We start from the raw sequence: 17,865 nt of genomic DNA on the forward strand, positions 1-17,865 counted from the left end.
CTGACAGTTGGATAATCTCTGAGTCCTATTTTATTCATCTCCTTATCTTTTCAACCTGCCCAGTGCAGGATCATGGCCACAGCTACTCAGAAAGTATCAGCACTTTGGGTAAGACATGAAGGCAAGACCCTGGTGGACCCTCTTCCAAGACAAATTAGCATCTGGTACAGTGTTCTCTGTAAAATCAGACTTTCAACTAAATGAAGTCCCCAACTGATGACTGAACTTAAAAGAGATGTGGCATCAAGTGACAGAAAGCAGCCTTGGCTGACAAGTTATCCCAACGAGGAGCAATTATAGACAAAGTGGAAATGGCTCCCAATGGGGGAAGATGTCACACAGCCTGCGAGGCAGAGGCAGAGTGGCAAAGCGTGACAAGCTGGCCTTACTACTCCACCCACGGGCTTGTAAAGACTGCCGTTTGGACTCATATCTCATGCTCAGGAGGCCGGACGGTAAAACAGTTGAGGGCAGAGTCTCAGAGTTAAGACAGACTCTCTCAGAACAACTGCAGTTGTACGCTGCTGTAGTCTATGAAATAGAGGCACGCAGAACAGTACCAGGAGTGAGGCAAGCGATGGTAAGAGGAATGATATATGTAATAAAAACAGTTACCCTCTATTGTGCGCCTACCATGTGCTTGATGCTTTAAAAACAGTGTTGTATATCATTAAACAAGTGAAGTAGGTGGCATTAGCCTTTTGTTACAGAAATGAGCCTCAGAGGGGACTGGTCTGTCTAGGACATAGCCCATTAAAGGCACAGTCAGGACTTGAACCCAGATCTCTTGGACTGCAATGGGGCAAGGCCATGCTCCAGGGGTGGCAGCTTATAGACTCTGCTAGAGCCCTTACCTTCCCATAAAACAGAAACCCCTTCAGTCAAACACAAAATCCACAAGCAGCTCCATCCTGGCACATGAAGCCCTTCACACCTGGTACATTACCCTCCAGTGGATTCCTAGTCCTTTCCACTCTGAGTTGCCTCAGAGGCCTCTATATGAGCTGTTAGTTGATAGAGCGTTTGTATCTTTCCTCCCCAGGGTTCCCAGGCTACTGTGCCTTCCTCTCCTCTCAACCTCTTTACACGGTGCCCCTTCACTAGGATCTATATACAAACCCATCCCAGGCCCTTGCTGGCTACTCTGCTTCTTGATGATCCCTGCCATTTGACAAACTTAAAATCCTTAGGCTGCCTGCCAGTGACAAAGATGTCTGTCCTCCTACCTAGACCACTGCCCTGGTTGGAAAAGAAGAATATTCTGATTTACAAAATATGCTTTTTACATTAAACTCTTCCATGGTGCCTGAGGTATACAGCAGGTCCATTCAAATGAATCTAACGGGTAGAGAAAATCACAGCTCACAGAAGAATTTCTTTTCTCCCTCTTCTGTCTTAGCCCAGGTTTCCATGTATGGAGTTATAAATGCCACATCCTTACGCACTCCTGTAAGGGAGCTAGAAGAAATGGTTGAGAATGAGCATGTGCCCCGCGGTACCCAGATGGCTTCTCAGTACTTTTTCTCCTGTTGAGAAATTGGAAGTTTACCAGCTGGCCTTTCTATTCTCCTGTTTTTAAAGCACATTTAATTCTCTGTGGGTCTATATCTAGGCCAATGTCAATAAAAACCACTAGGTCAGCTTATAGACCATCATCTCTAGGTCCATGATTTCATGATTGAGCACCATTGCTCTGATCCAGGTCAATGAAGGATGTTTGAAGGTCAGGATGCTGGGAGCATTCTCTCGTGTGTTTAGGCTGAACTAAACAGAACGGTGTAAAGCCAGAGTCAGGGTACCTTGATGTGGAACTGTTGAATACAAATCCCAAAAAAGCCTTTCAAAATTATACCTATGTATGGAGCAGTTTACATACAACAAGCAAAGACAAAGATGTATTTATCTCTTACCCGAATTTAATCCTTTGACAATAGATAATAATGAAATGAGCTTTTCCTCATCAGTTTCCAGGATGGCACAGCTTCTAGATAAACTTTTGTGCTGATCTTATTATTGTATAACACTCCTACACAGGGTCAATAGTAAAAAGCACTGGGAGAGAATCTTGCTTCTGGGATGGCCACCGAATCACACATCCTACCTTCTCTACCCCACATCCCCTCTGTCCCTCCGGCAACTGATGATTCTGGTTGGCTGTGATTTCCCCTCTTATGAACTGTCTCCTCCACTCATTTGTCATTCAAAACACTCTACTTTCTGATTGTTGAATAAGCACAGGTTTTGTCTTTTCAAAATACCTTAAACACCTTATCAGCAAAAATTATCCATTGCACCTTTTAAAATCTGGACTAGCACCTAGCGGTACTGGTGCTTAATAAATGCTTATATCTTCATTAAATTAAATGTTGGACTCAAGTGGCAGCACTGGGTGTTGGCTAAGACCATGGGCTTTGCAGCCTCACTATAAAGGGTTTGAGTCCTGCTTCATTCTTGCCAGCTACGTGACCTTGGGGAAAAAAATTTAACTGGTCTCAACCTCAGGTTTTCAACTGCGGAATATGTAGAGAACACATCTCACTTCACAGGGTTGTAAGGAATAAATGAGATGATATTATGATATATAGAAGTACTTAACAGAGTCTCTGGCCAATTAATGGTAGGTACTACTATTAAGTTTGCTATTTTCTATGAAAAGCCAGAACTAAATCAACGATCACGTTAGCCTGGCACAGAGTCATCAGGAAGAAAAGACTCTCTGTGAGGATGGTAAGTTCTAAGCCGACTGTCAGCTCAAGAGACAATAGTATTTATAATACATGTAAATGCCTAATAGTGGCTACTTCCTATCCTTGTTGCTCTCTTTCTCTCTGTCTGTCTGCCCCTCTGTCTCCATCCTTCCCTATACATCTGTGCAGATTTAGGATTCATTATCATTAACATCATTTTCTATCACAGTGTACCACTGACCAAGCTCCAGCTGTGAAGTCCAAGCACAAATGTGGCAGCAGATGGTCCTCTTAGCTTCCAAAGTCAGAAGGACCTAATATTGGGCATGGCCAGGGCCACATCTGCATCTATGATCTTGCTAACAGGGGTCCAGTAAACAAACTGCCTGCTGAGCTGCAGCTGACATCCAACCTGGGGCCCAATGTCCCTACTGCTTCCTACCACAGATACCACCATTTGCATGCTTTATATTCTGTTAATGGTGGTCAGAATTGGCCAAAGATAAAAACTATATACCAGGAATGGAAAATCGGAACTGAATTTCAGATGTGCAAGTCAGGGGCCAAAAAAACAACAACAAAAAAAAACAACAACAACATATGTAGCTCTAAGGTCCAAATAAAGTTGAAAATGATTCTAGATAAAGTTGAAACCAGTAGTAGCATGTTGGCAGTTAATTAAATTGTTTAAATCTTGTGTGATCCAACACTTTGTGGGTCAAACATATCAGCTAGCTGGATTTCACCAGGGGCCACTAAGTTATAATCTCTGACTGATGGTCCCATTTGTAAAAGAGTGGCTAGGAAATGATAAAGGGGACCTAAGGCAAGCTGGAGGAACAGAAAAAATCCAGGCAAACTGATGTTGAACCAGGAAAGTAAGTCCTCAGTCCTTTCCTCATTTTGAAGAAAGTATCTAGTCATGTAGGCAAACAGGCATTCCAGCCCGAGATGGATACAGGGAGAGAGAGAGAGAGCTGCGCACCAGTCACTCTGCCCCCGTGAATCAAAGGGCCACCTGTGCCAGGTCCACAGCCTTCCTAATCATGTAGGTCATAGTCACTTGTGCTCAGGACTTAGACAAACATTTGTTTGCCTGATGGATTCTTCTTGAAAGGGAAATGATCAGATAGGTTTCTATGCTCAGTTACAAATGGTAAGAAACTGAGAAAGAGTCCCAGCTCTTGGCACGATCACAGGGAAGATCTCATTTTTATACTTAAGAACTTTCTTAGGATTTTTATTCAGTGAAAGAAGGCTGACCTGGAACAGGCTGCTGTATGTTCATATAGCCCATAGAAAAAAAAATTCAGCCAATCAAGTTTGTGGGATATTAAGGATACTGTAAAGGCTCAGTCTATCAGAAGAGGTAAAATTTGCTAATGCATGCTTTATCATCCTACCAGAATCTACCAGGCTTCTACTAAATTTATGAAGCAAGAACTTGGCATAGAATGACTTGGCAAAGATAAACCCAGGCAAATAAATAAGATATGAACTGGCACATATGGGCCATATATCTCCAAGGTAGGCCTTGTGACTGGATGGTAAAAATCTTTCTAGATGATGTAAAAAAGTTTGCTAGATAATCCTCCAGCCATACCTGGATAGATACCTCTCCTATATCTTAAAGTCATGTTGGCAAGTATGTCCCAACTCTTTCTTCCTGGCAGATGACATTTATTGTTCAGGGATGTCATTCTATTCTACTCCCTTTCCCATTAAACCCAGATGGAGCCTGGGCTTAACAAGGCAATGCTCTAGGAAGTTGCCACCAGTCACTGAGAGATGGAACTGGAGGTGAACCTTCTCTCTACCCTTGTTATCCTTGTAACACAAAAGGATAATAATTTAATGTAAATTGACTAGCTATATTCAAATATTGGGAACAGAAACCCATGAAAATGTATCAAATACCCTTTGGCTCTAGACCACAGGGGGATACAAAGGAACATGAATTATAACCCCTGCTACCAACATACTTAGAAAATATTGGAGGACACTTAAAAGGCTTTCTCTTTTTTTTTTTTTACATCAGAACTTGACTGAAGTATTTGTTATCCCAATTAATAAATGTGCAAGAACCTGTGATTAGGAACTTGACTTGGATTGTATTTCTCTCCCCTCTGCTTTCCAGGAATGACTACTATGGTCCTCTAGACTGGGAACTTCATAAACACAGAGTCTGTGTGCTTCTGATGTGGAGACCAGTGCATCCCTAGTGGGTAGCAAAGGGCCAGCCACAGAGTTGAGGCTCAATAAATACATATTCTTCGTATATTTTCTTGTGTATGAAACAGAGCTACCCAGCGAACACCTACATTTCCTTCTGTCTTAGAATATTTGATGAGAGCAACAACCTGACTAATGTGAAAGTTACATGTCACAAAACAGAGAAACTAAGACCAGATGAGTAGGTGACACCAGATCATGAAAAGCTCCAAAAATATAGACATTATATGGTTGGGTAAAAAGGAACCATTAGAGTAGAAAGGGAACCATTAGCAGTTTGATCTAAAAGGTGAAAAAATGTAAAAAAGCATTTTCCTGAATCAGTAGGATTCTACTGCTATTTTTATTCCAAGAACCAGAAATGACTGTCTTTTACTGTTGCCCTTGGGAAATATCATGTCACTCCTTGCTTAAAACCCTTCAATAATTCTCTATAAACTCCAGAATCAAACACAAACTTCTAAGTATTACATAAAAGACTCTTCCTGATCCATTCTCCATCTCATCTTTGCCATCCTTGCCAAAATTTCCTTATATCATCCAATAAACCATCAGCAGGATAAGCCTTACCTGAGTGATCTATCTGAATGACTAGTGCTCACCATGTGAAAAATAATTCAGGTTTCACCTCCTTTGGGAAGCCTTCATCAACAGTCCTACTCATTCCACTCCCACCCACAGCTGACTTCCTCCTCTCTGTTCCCATGACTCCATGTTCTAACTGCTCTCACAGAGATTGTCATGTTGTACCATAATTATCTGTCTCCCCCAGTAGACTGGGAGCTTCTCAACTGAAGGAATTGTGTCTCTCTTCTCTGTGTCTATAAGTGATGATCCCAGCGCATGACATAAAGTTAGTATATTTTTGTAAGAGGATGTGGAAGGATGGGGAAGAAGAAGGGAAAGGAAGCTCCCTGAGACTACTTTCTGGTGCCTCCAAATCAGTGAGGACAACAACATAGATTGAAGCCTCTATATTCATTCTGCTTGACAATAAGTGACAAGATGAGAAGGTAGAAAGCTAAAGTATCCTAGACAGTTATAAGGAATTTGATGGAATCATTGAATATTTAGTTAAGATTTCCCTAGTATACATGCTTAGGAAGTTTATTTGTATCTTAAGGCTATCAATATGGAAACTTCATCACATCAGAGTGGCAGCTGTCACTAGTTTATGTTTCTTGGTAGAACGCTAACAGAAAAAGAAGCAAAAAAAAACAACAAAAAAAAAACAAGCAGAAATTCTAGAAAGTTTCTCTAAGAGACTGGCTGACAAAGTTCAGCACCAACATGGCCTCCCACTCTGGAGTATGCTAAGGGATTACTGTCCACCTCTTTATGACAATGTAGCTTGGACTGCCATAGAAAATACATGGAGATAGTGAAACAGTACCTCAGAGCCTTTATTCTTTGCACTCAGAGTCAAAAAGAAAGAATTAATCCCTAGCCCTGGCCATATAGAATAGCTTGATTGGTTAGAGCACTGTCTCAAAACACCAAGGTTGTGGGTTTGGTCCCCACTCAGGACACATACAGGAAGGGACAAGTGAATGCACAACTAAGTGGAACAACAATAGAAGGCTTCTCTCTATCTCTCCATTTCTCTATCTTAAATCAATAAATGTTATTTTTAAAAAAGAATTAATTTCCAACAATGAAGCTTTGGCGACAGCTAGCAACTTCTGGCTGCAACCAACTACCCTGAAAGAAGATAGATTGCAATAGGAATACCAAATAGCATTTGGAGAAAGAGATTGTATGGGGGTTCCAAAGGTAGGAGAACAGGGAACATAGTATAAAAAAGATTCAATGAAACAGCATCTTCAAGAAGTCTAACATGGTTGGAAACAATAGTAGCATGGGAGTAAGCAAGTTAAGTGTTCTATGCAGCCCAGAAGCAGTAGTTTCAGAACCATGGATAGCGACAGGTCATCCAAGATGTGGTAACGAATGGGCAAGTTCCTGGAGGAAGAAGGCAAGATCACACCCTGGTCTTTGCAGTTCATCCTTTTATAATGTGAAGCCCATTCATTTCTACACAATACACATGAACCAGAGCTCTATGGCTTCCTGATGGCTGAGCAACCTCCAAAGAAGGAACTCTGCCTGTCAGAAGCAACTGTAAACTATTTCTTGCCTGGTAGACAGCCGACTTTTCAAAGTGATCCAAAGAGCCCCTCTGTCATCAGCAGAAGAGGTGGGGAAAGTGAGAAGAAGAATATGCCAAGCTGGCAGGTTCCTGGTTACAGAATCATTTCCAACCTGGTGCAAATGACAGTTGGGTTCGAACTGACAATAATATAGATGGAAATGCTAGGAATCAAATTGATTGTTTTATGAACAGGTTTATTTACCCTTTGTTAACTTCAAGATAAAGGGTCATGCAACAAACAAGGCCATCCACCTTTCGGGGAGTTCTTTTGCAAGGTGATGGTACCAATACATACACCTATGACTTTCCATTACCTTTAGTAAACCTGCAAAGACCTCAGTCACCACTAGATGTCCCTTATGCCAGACAAAACCAACCTGAAATGAATTTCACGACCAGTTAAACAAATTATATTTACATCTTGTCTAAGTCATGGATCTTAAGTGTTAACTGTAATCCCTAGTATGACTCATTCCTTCTCCTTATTTATAAAATCATGCCTATTTCTGTGGTACTTCAGCAGCCTTTTATCAAATTATAGGTAGGGAATAGAAAATTATTATAAATTAAAACTCTTCTAAAGATACAAGTGATAGAGAAATAGGCAGAAAGAAATATTGTAGAAAAGGGGTATCAGGCGCCTAAGGAGATCCAAAGTTCATTATTACCTTTAGGAATCAAATAAGTTTTAATATAAATGGAGAAACCCACAACAAGCTCAGCTCAAATTCAGATTCTCCAAACCCTGGGATCTTGGATTCTTTGATTTAATAAAACTAGGTATGGCAAATAATTTTAATTTCACATGTCTAGTTTGATCAATTAAGAGTGGTTGCCTAGGACAGAAAGCGTGAAAGATTGTTGTGCTGCAATGTGTGTGAGAATGGGAAATGGTGGGCCCCACGATATGTTATTCTGAACCTGAGTTAACCCTCAGCTCTGAGCTCCCAGACTTGGCACAATTGTGGGTGGTGGTAGTGGAAATGATGGTAGCAGCTGGAGCGGCAACAGCTAACCTCAATGGAGGATTTTCTTGGGCCAGGCATTAGCTTTAGTATTTAGCATATAATTATTTAATCATCATGTGACAAATATCCAAACTGAGACATGACAGTGTGATACCTTTAAGAGTAAAAGAGGGCACTATTAATAATCCACCTGGAGAACAGATGTAACCCAGGACTTTCCAAGACCACCTGGGTGGATGGCCACCCTATTTTATATTCACAAAAGCCTGAGGTATGAGAGGCAGCATAAAGTAGGGCAGAGACATTTGCTTGAGCCAAACTATCTGGGTTCAAATTCTTGCTTTGCTTCTTGTTGCTAAACTCTCTGTACCTCAGTTTCTTCACCTTTGAAGTTGGATAATATCAATTCTTACCTCATAGGGTCATTGTGGAGATTAGAAGATTATATGCAAAATGCTTAGAATAGCTCCTGCCATGATGTGAGTGTCGGCTACTATTATCCACATTTTACAGAAGGGGAGACAGGGATTTCAGAGATTTCAATACCTGCACAAAGTCACACAGCTATTATGTAGTGGAGCCAGAATGAAATGCAGGGAAGCCTGGCTTGAGCACCTGTGAACCCAACCACTGTTATGATCCTGCCTCTAGATAACAGAAAATAATGGAGGTTTTCCTAAGACCCCTCCGTAAATCCAGCTTCCCCAGCACATTGAACCATAAAGGCATCACTAGCAAAGTTATTCTCTTCTGTCTGTGGCTTAGGCTGCAGCCGGCTACAGTCAGGTATGTATGCTGAAGGAAGCATGTTCAAGAGCACCCAGGAGAGCCTTGTGGAAGACCTCCCTGGGGTTCATGCCCCTCCTTAGGCTGAACGTGAGAGGTGAGCCACGGGTGTGGAGGAGCCAGGCAGTGTCCACATACCAACCTCAAATACTGAAGTTCTTCCCTGATTCAAAAATTGGTGAATTCCATGCTTTGACCTTACACTCTACAGCTCCTCCTCTCTCTGGATCCCACCTCAAGTCCCCTCCCAGTGACTATCTAGATTCTTTGTGACCTTCCAGGTGAAACACGGCAAAAGCTACTGCTGGACACAGAAGAAGGAGTGTCAGGCCAGCTGAGCACACCTGTTCCCCAAAACTAGGTTAAGATCCACGTGAAATAGAGCCACATAAGAGGAACTGGTTGCCACTGCTGAGAGTTCAGAACTCTACCCAGCTCTTCTAGTTTCTTAATCAGTATCTCATAAATATTAATGGTAATGTGACCATATCCACCTGTCTAGTGGCAAGAGACATACTTAAATTAGCCCCCTTCTGACAGTAGCTCCCGGCTTCTTTTAAATGGGCTATCAGTTTGGAAGCTGTTAACACATAAGATATGTCTATAAACAAACAAGCCTCCTAAAAAACTAAACATGTTGATTCTGCAAAGGTAGAAAATCGTCTGTCTCTACAGTGGGGTGAATGATGTTCTCCAAAGATATCAGGAACCTGTAAATGCTACCTTATTAAACAATGGTCTTTGCAAATGTGCTTAAGGCTCCTTAGGTGAGAGTATCCTGTATTATCCAGGTGGGTCCTCCATGCAATCATCTATATCCTTGTAAGGAGGAGGCAAAGGAAGATGAGAAGCATAGAGAGAGAAGGCAGCAACGTGAAGGTGGAAGAAGGGATTGATTGGAGGGCTGAAGCCACAAGTCAAGGAATGCTGACAGCTCCCAGGAACTGAAAGCAGTATATTTGAGTCAGTACTCACTCCATTCACCAACTTTCCTTGCAATCCAGATCAGCAGGTGGAAAGCTTGGGAGCATCTAATCAGGCCAAACTGGAGTGATTGGGGGATGGGGGGGGCAAGAAAGTATGCAAGGAGCCTAGGGGATATATGGTGGTTGGCAGACGTTCCTATCACCAAAGGTCTAACAGGTGTTCTGAGAAGAAGCTAAGACTTGGGGAAAACCTGCTCTTACATCTGGCTCTTAATCTACAGTTTATTTTTGGACTGGCATGGAAGTAACCACTATCAAATGTTTCATTAAATGCCTCCTATGGAGGTGCTGATACCCAGAAAAGGAGGAGACAGTACAGTATTTTTACCTATAAACAAAACAAATAGTGCAAAGTTAAACTTATGGTCCCAGAATTTTTCAAGAACCTTTCCTAGAACTTTTAAAGCACTGCCCCCATACAGTCAATATTCTGTCCATTTCTAAAGGGCCATTTAATAGTCCTGCTCTTGCTTACGTTTTCTTTCATCACAGAGGTAGAAAAATCTTTACTTTCCTGCCAGATATAATTTTGACCAGCAAGTGTCTTCTGTATTTAAAACAGTTCAAGGGTTGAGGAGAGATATGAACAGTGTGGAGCTCCTCTCTGGCCCTTGTATGGTCTGCCTAAAAGAAAACACCAATACCACTACCTATAGCACCTGAAAGGTAATTAGGATCTCTCTTGTGCTCTCTTACTCTTATTCAAACTATGAGTGCACAGAAGAGGGGAGAAATCTGGAGAGACTAGAGTGTCCTTAGATCCAGGACAAAGAAAAGGCAAGAGGTCAGCTTGAATCTTTCAGTAATCCTAAATCTATTGCTTAACACATAAAATGGGCAGAGAATAGCAAAAGCGATTAACAGACTCTGGCTGGTTGGCTCAGTGGTAGAGCATCGGCCTGGTGTGCAGGAGTCCCAGGTTCGATTCCCGGCCAGGGCACACAGGAGAAGCACCCATCTGCTTCTCCACCCTTCCCCCTCTCCTTTCTCTCTATCTCTCTCTTTCCCTCCCGCAGCCAAGGCTCCATTGGAGCAAAGTTGGCCGGGGCACTAAGGATGGCTCCATGGCCTCCGCCTCAGGCACTAGAATGGCTCCAGTTGCAATGTTGCAGTGCCCCAGATGGGCAGAGCATCGCCCCCTAGTGGGCATGCCTGGTGGATCCCGGTTGGGCACATGTGGGAATCTGTCTCTCTGCCTCCCCGTTTCTCGCTTCAGAAAAATACAACAAAAAGTGATTAATGAGATAAATACAGATACTTAGGTTTTATCTCTTTGGCTTCTATCAGTAGATTCCACTTGGCAGAAGAATCCAGTGATAGAAGGTTATAGCTCCAAGAAAAACCAATAAAAGGAATTTTATTTAACTATAGATGAAAGAGGAAAAATAATTTTTTACCACCTTGTCCAGCAGCATTCAAAGTATTATATTTTAACTTAGTTGCCTCCCAAGATCAAACCTATTTAACTTGAGAAAATAATTCTGAAGTAAGATTATTAATAGCCAATTAATTAAATGTAAATAGGTCTCAATCCTCTGAACACAATATCCGTGCAATAGCTGGCATATTTTTCTATCACTTGCATCTCAGAAGTCTCTTTTCTGGGGTTTCCTGATGGCACACTTTCCAAGTAAGTCTTTGATGACTCATTTTCAGCCTCTGATGTCAGCATCTTTTCCAAATTCCTTACGAGAGGCTTTCCCCCAAGCATCTGATGAGCCTGTCTTTGCCTTCTTTCACTACTCGATCCCAGCTGGTCCCTTCATCCACTGGCACATCTTTGCCTCTACCCTAAGCACTCTCCAAAGCCTCAGGCCCCAAATCTGGATTATCTCCTGGAAGAATTCATCTATCTAACATTAAAATTTTCTGCAGACCCTTTAAAATCAACCTGTCTAAAAGCAATCTCAGGCCCTGGCTCAACATTAGAGTGTCGGCCTGGCATGTGGAAGTCCTGGGTTCAATTCCCAGTCAGGGCACTCAGGAGAAGTGCCCACCTGCTTCTCCACCCATCTTCCTCTCCTTTCTCTCTATCTCTTTCTGCCTCTCCCGCAGCTAAGGCTCCTTTGTAGCAAAATTGGCCTGGGCACTGAGGACGATTCCATGGCCTCTACCTCAGGTGCTAGAGTGGCTCTGGCTGCAACAGAACAATGCCCCAGATGGGCAGAGCATTGGCCCCTGGTGGGCATGCCGGGTGGATCTCAGTAGGGCTCATGTGGGAGCCTAACTGCCTCCCCGCTTCTAACTTTGGAAAAATACGAAAATAAAATAAAATAAAAGCAATCTCACCAATTGCTCTTCTTGACTTCCTTATTTCTGTTAATGGTCATCCAAAGTTCCAATGTTTATAGATATATCTGATCCTTCACTCCTTATTGCCCATAGCATCAATTTCTTGCAAAGTATAATTAATTCCTTATCCAACAGGTCTTTTATAATCATGGTCTCTGCTTCATTCCTGCTCTCACTGGTCTTTTTTAGGCTTCCATTTTATTTCATCATCCAGTAAATAACCACAGAGAATTTACAAAGTATAAGGCTCTATAATAAATGACATGATCCTACCTTAAGGAGCCAACCTTTCTGCAGAGGTGTTACACATGTAAGCATATACATGTACAGTGAAGTTAGAGGAGGAATATGTAGGGGATTCTCAGTGCAGAATGGCTAATTCTGCTCTGGAGAGATTAATTCTCACATCAACTAGTATAATACAGCTTCCCAACTAGTCTTAATTCCAAATCTAATGTCTCCCTCATTCAATCTAGTCTTTACACTCTGTCCTATACTTGATCTTGTCCATAACATGATAATAATCCAGAAAATAATAAATAGTTAAACTAAGACAGTGACAATGGGGAAGATAGAGAAAAGGCAACATGTCTTTGGGACAAATGGATCTTAGAAGAATGTTTAATAAAAAAAGGGAAATGATAATGACTTTCAGGTCTCTGGCTTGGGCAACTAGTAGATGTCAAGTCATAGATAAAAGGAATTTTGTAGAAGTGGAAAGACTGGAGAAGATGGAGGGAAGTAAGGAGGGAGGAATCAGGAGAGAGAAAGAAGGGAGGGAAGGAGAAAGAGGGGTGTGGGCTAAGAAATCCAACAGACCACAAGAACTGAAAATGAGCTAAATTACAGTCCAGAAAAGTATCATAAGACCTCATTATTCCTAGCTTTAAGGAGGAGACAGGTCATTTTTATTCTATTAAGATATGTATAGTCACCACTTTACCCTGCATCTATATCTGCATGTGCTATTTATATATATTAATATATAGCTAGCTAACCTGAACAGAGAAGCTTCTGCCAAATTATTCTAGTGACACCATATATTTGTAGTCTTTCTCTTATATTCTTTCTGAGAACTTCTTTTCCCTCCTGATTCTCTGTTATATTTCCCAGGAAATTGAACTGAAGGAACTTAGTTCAGGTATCATGCCTACCTTTTAAGTAAGCACTCAATAAGTACTCAACATATAACCAAAATTGCTGTCAATAAGTCCTTCTATACTAATATGCATGCCCCTCAGGAATTCTAACCAAATTATTAAAATATTAAAATAAGTCATCTAATGGGGTCTAGTGGTGGTTATTATTTTGATGATGATGATGGTGATGATGACAAGAAATGAGGAGCAGGAAGAGGAGGAAAAGAAAGACAGTGAGGAGTATGGCACTAATCATTTCTTCATTGTAAGTCATCTTTACAGAATTTTCAAAATAAGGAAAGGAAATGATAGAAAAAGGAATAGAAGAGTAACAATCCCATTTATTGTAAATTAAAAACAAACAAACAAAAAACATTATCTCAAGGATTTTACCATTCTTGGGCCATATATTTAATCAACCATAATAGAGTCTATTTCAAATTTGGCCTGAAAGTATGGAATGTGGACTGCATATTTATGAGAACACAGAACTTGAACAAAAATCTCCTTAAAAAAAGTGAAACTCTCTTTCTTCAATTTCTATGACATATAAGATAGTCAACCTATTTTCTCTCATTTCTTAACTACCTATTCTTTCTCCTCCTGATTTTACCAATGTGTATGTTTCCTGAGGTCAACCTTAACCTCCTCACTCTTTGTACTCTGAGGCATTTCTGTAAGAGTTCATCACATTCCCAGTTCCAACACTTTTCTCTAAGCAGAGAGCTTCTAAATATTTATGTCAGCTGTGATTCTTCTCCATCTTTAGACATATCTCCAACCAAAAGCTGAATTTTTTATTTGACTGCCTTCCTCTTAAGTCAAAATATTTCAAAAAACAATCAATATCATCATTTTGCCCACAAACTTACCCCCCAACCTCCCATCTTCTTGATGCCATGTCCCTCCTCCCTACCAACCCCATCTAACGGCTCCAGTAGTAGAAATATTCTTTTAAAAGTTGCCTTTCATCATTTCCACACTTATCACTCTCTCCTCAATCCACTTCAAATTAGTCGGTTGCCCATATCATACCACAGGAGTGGTCAATAAATTGCCAGAAGCAATGATTAATTCTCATTTCCCTTGATCTCTCAGTAAAATCTTCTTGCAAGATTGACTTCTCAAGATCTATTAAAATTCTGTGCTCTCTTGTGTCTCTGCCATTATAATACTTCTCTTGGATTCCTTTGTTGGCTTCTCCTCTGTAAGAACTCTACTTGTGGAGAGCCCCAGAATTTCAACTACATTCTGTGAGTCTCATTACTTTAAATATCACATGTATTTTGTTGATGTTCACATTTCTATTTCTAACCATAGATTCCCACTGATAATCAGACTGACATTTCCAACTATATTCTTGACATCCCTGCTTAACAGGTTGTTAAATTGATCATGGCTAAAACAGAACTATTTACCTTCCTCAAGCCCACTCCTCTCAAGCATCCGTACTTGGATAATGTTATTACCACTTATCTAAACCTGGAAGATATAGAGTCATTTGTGCTGCTATCTGAGTAGTTCTGACCCTTTGCCTCCCTGGCACAAGATAGGATTGTATTTCTTGGCCACTCTGTAGTAGGTGGAGCTGTGTGATTATTTTTGGCCAATTAGAAATGATATGTGTCATTTCCAGGCCAAACATGTAATTTTTTTCCAATATAAAACTCCTAAATTTTTGTTTTCCTTTTTCAGTGTCAGCCAACAATGTGCCAGTTAGCAGGCTACCCTACTATGCCACATCCCAGAGTGAGGACAGTTATAAAAATATCAAAGTCACTAGCCAACACACAAAATCTATGACATATCAGTGAGAAACAAACCTTTTTTTTTTGTCTCTGATATTTTAGAGTAGTTTGTTGCCACAACACAACCCAGTTTACCTTGACTAATAAAGTCATCCTCAATTACTTATCTCTCACACCGAACATATGAATCATCATTAAATCCTACTGACTCTACTTCCAAAATATATCCCATATCCACCCATTTCTTACCACCTCCCTTGCTGCTACACTAATCCACATTGCTGCATTTTCTTGCCTCCATGGCAGCAACAGCCACCTGCCTATCTTCTGTCTCTACTGGTGCACACCACGGTCCATCCGTCATAGGCCAGTAAAAGGGATTTTTCCAAATTCTGATCAGTCACTCCCCTGCTAAAAACAATACCTTCAGCTTTTCCTTGTAATCGAACTAAAACTCCAGCTCCTTACCATGGCTTAAAGGCTCTGCTACATAACCTGGTTTTGCTTACTTCATTCTATTTTATGTCCCTTGAATTCAGCAAACACCTATTCCTCAAGTCTTTGCATCTGGTGGTCCTTTAACTTGCTGTCAAGCAAGTCTCAGTTCCCTACCAACTCAACTCTCTACAAGGGATTTCCATTACTTTCTGCTTTTCATCACATTTTATTTCATTTTCTCTCCTCACAGCATCTATACCACCACCTACAGTTTAGATTTATTTACTTGCTCTTCGTTTCCACCAACCAGATTGTAAAATATATAAAAGCTGGGACTTTTGTTGTTGTTCATTGATCTATGTCTAGCCTCAACATAAAGTAATGACCAGAGAGCTAGATGTTAACTAGAGAAATTATGCAAGCCTTCCCCACATTTCTAGTTCCCCGAGCATAAAGGGTTCTTTGGGGTGTTCAAGTCTTTAGACTATGGCGATCTTTGATTTTTCTTCTTTACATGATATGTATTTACATTTATATACACAAAAGTGTATGTACACTCGTACAATATATACAAACAAAAGCACATGCACCTATATACATGCACACACATTGATACACATGTATTTTTCATCTAAAAGCCAACCAGGTATTATTAATCAGCATTCACAACATGAAGAAGGCTCTTTGGGCCAGCCCAATCCTCTCTTATGCCCTCTCCCCAACCTCTATCCCTGCCTTCTGTCACTGCAGATGACTAACATCCATTTCCACTTGTGAGTGAGACACTATCTTGGCAGATCCCAAGAGTTCCTGACAAGTTCTGATTAAGTCTTCTGTCCCAACAAAGAACTGTAAAGTCATTCCAGAGCAATAGTCCATTGGGAAATAAAGGCTTCCGCCGGTGCCAAAGAATATACTCATCATTCATTTATCCATCCACTTACTAGGCCAATATATGTGAAAGCTATGCAAAAGAAGAACAATAAATTACTCATTCAACAAACATTTATTGAGTAATACAAATGCCAGGAACTGTTCCAAGCAGGAATGCTAGGATGGGAAGGAAGCTTGTTATTATTTATGCAGGATAGCTAGGGAAGGCCTATAAAATACAGCGACATTCAGCAAAGACTTGGAAACACTGTGGGAAAAGCCATGTAGACATTTGGGGAAAGAGAATTGCAGACAGAGAGACATCAATTACCCAAGTGCCAAGCAGTCAAGTGAATGACATATTCAAAGAACATCAAGGAGTCTGATGTAACTGGGTCAGGGGGAATGAGGAGGACCACAGTGGAGATGAGAACAGAGAGGTACAAAAGATCAGATCCAATAAAGTCTTGTAGGGGTACCTTAAATCCTTGAGCTCTGCTTCTGAGCAAGACGGACAACTTCCAAGAGGTTTTTTAGCAGAGAAATGTGTATGTTTCTCTTATATTTTAAGAAGAATATTCTGGAACAAACCTAGATGCCTGGCTGTCTGCAAGTCAGGCCTAGGCTGGAATACTGGGCACCCTCGCATCAAACCCCTACCGCTGCCCCAGCTGTCACCTGCTAAGAAAAGTTGTGGGACCCTGTCAAATAAGGAGAAATACCTATTTAACATGAAGTCTGCCGCAAAGGAACTTAACAGGAATGCCAATAAGTGCGATAAAAAAGAAAAGGCTGAAAAGGCCAAGATTACAAAGACCATTCACAAGGACAATACAGAAGTTGCAAGAATACATGCTGCAAATGCAATCTGCCAGAAAAACCAAAAAAATAATGTGTAGAGAATGAGTCTAGGGTTGATGCTGTGGCAGCCAGAGTTCAAACTGCAGCAACAGTAGGTACGGCAACCCAGGCCATGGTGGGTGTAGTTACCTCTGTGAGTGCAACATCGAGGAATATGAACCTTGAAAAGATTTCTGCCCCCATGGACAAATTTGGACACCAGTTTGAAACACTGGATGTCCAAACCCAACAAATGGAACACACAATGAGTAGCACTGTACCCCTAACAACACCACAAAACCAAGTGGACGTGCTGCTTCAAGCAATGGCAGATGGAGTACCACAGGATCAGACAGGACCCATCGGTACCAGTCCTGCTACCACAAAACAGAGTGAATGATCAGACTTGCTCATGTCTGTGATCAAGTGCAATTGAAAAAACTGGTGCTTTCATTTACTTCACCTGATTCTGAAATGTTCTGTGTATTTATATCAGTGGTTCTCAAAGTGTGTGCCCTACAAAATTTCCAGGTGTGCCTTATGGTATTCCAGAGAAATATGTGGCTGTTGGGGACCAAGAAACCAACAGGGTTTTTGGAGTTTCGATTTTGGGGGCGACAGAGGTGTGGGGAATTGGCTGTAAGCTGACAATCTGCCCAACCCCTCACCTCACTTGCCTGATCAGGTTGCAAAAGCTGTTAAGCTGTGGTGCCGGATTGTTTAC

The 17,865-nt window shown here is 41.2% G+C and overlaps 1 protein-coding gene and 1 pseudogene across 14 annotated transcripts in view; one reads left to right on the forward strand and one right to left on the reverse strand.

Moving 5' to 3' along the window:
• The window catches only part of NRXN3 (neurexin 3), a 1,639,812-nt gene that overhangs the window by 1,127,398 nt on the left and 494,549 nt on the right, over positions 1-17,865 (reverse strand). The window lies entirely within an intron of this gene.
• Positions 13,424-17,789, forward strand: LOC136375810 (charged multivesicular body protein 1B2-like; annotated as a pseudogene).

This window comes from Saccopteryx leptura, chromosome 6 (genome assembly GCF_036850995.1).
Source record: "Saccopteryx leptura isolate mSacLep1 chromosome 6, mSacLep1_pri_phased_curated, whole genome shotgun sequence".
Lineage (NCBI taxonomy): Eukaryota > Metazoa > Chordata > Mammalia > Chiroptera > Emballonuridae > Saccopteryx > Saccopteryx leptura.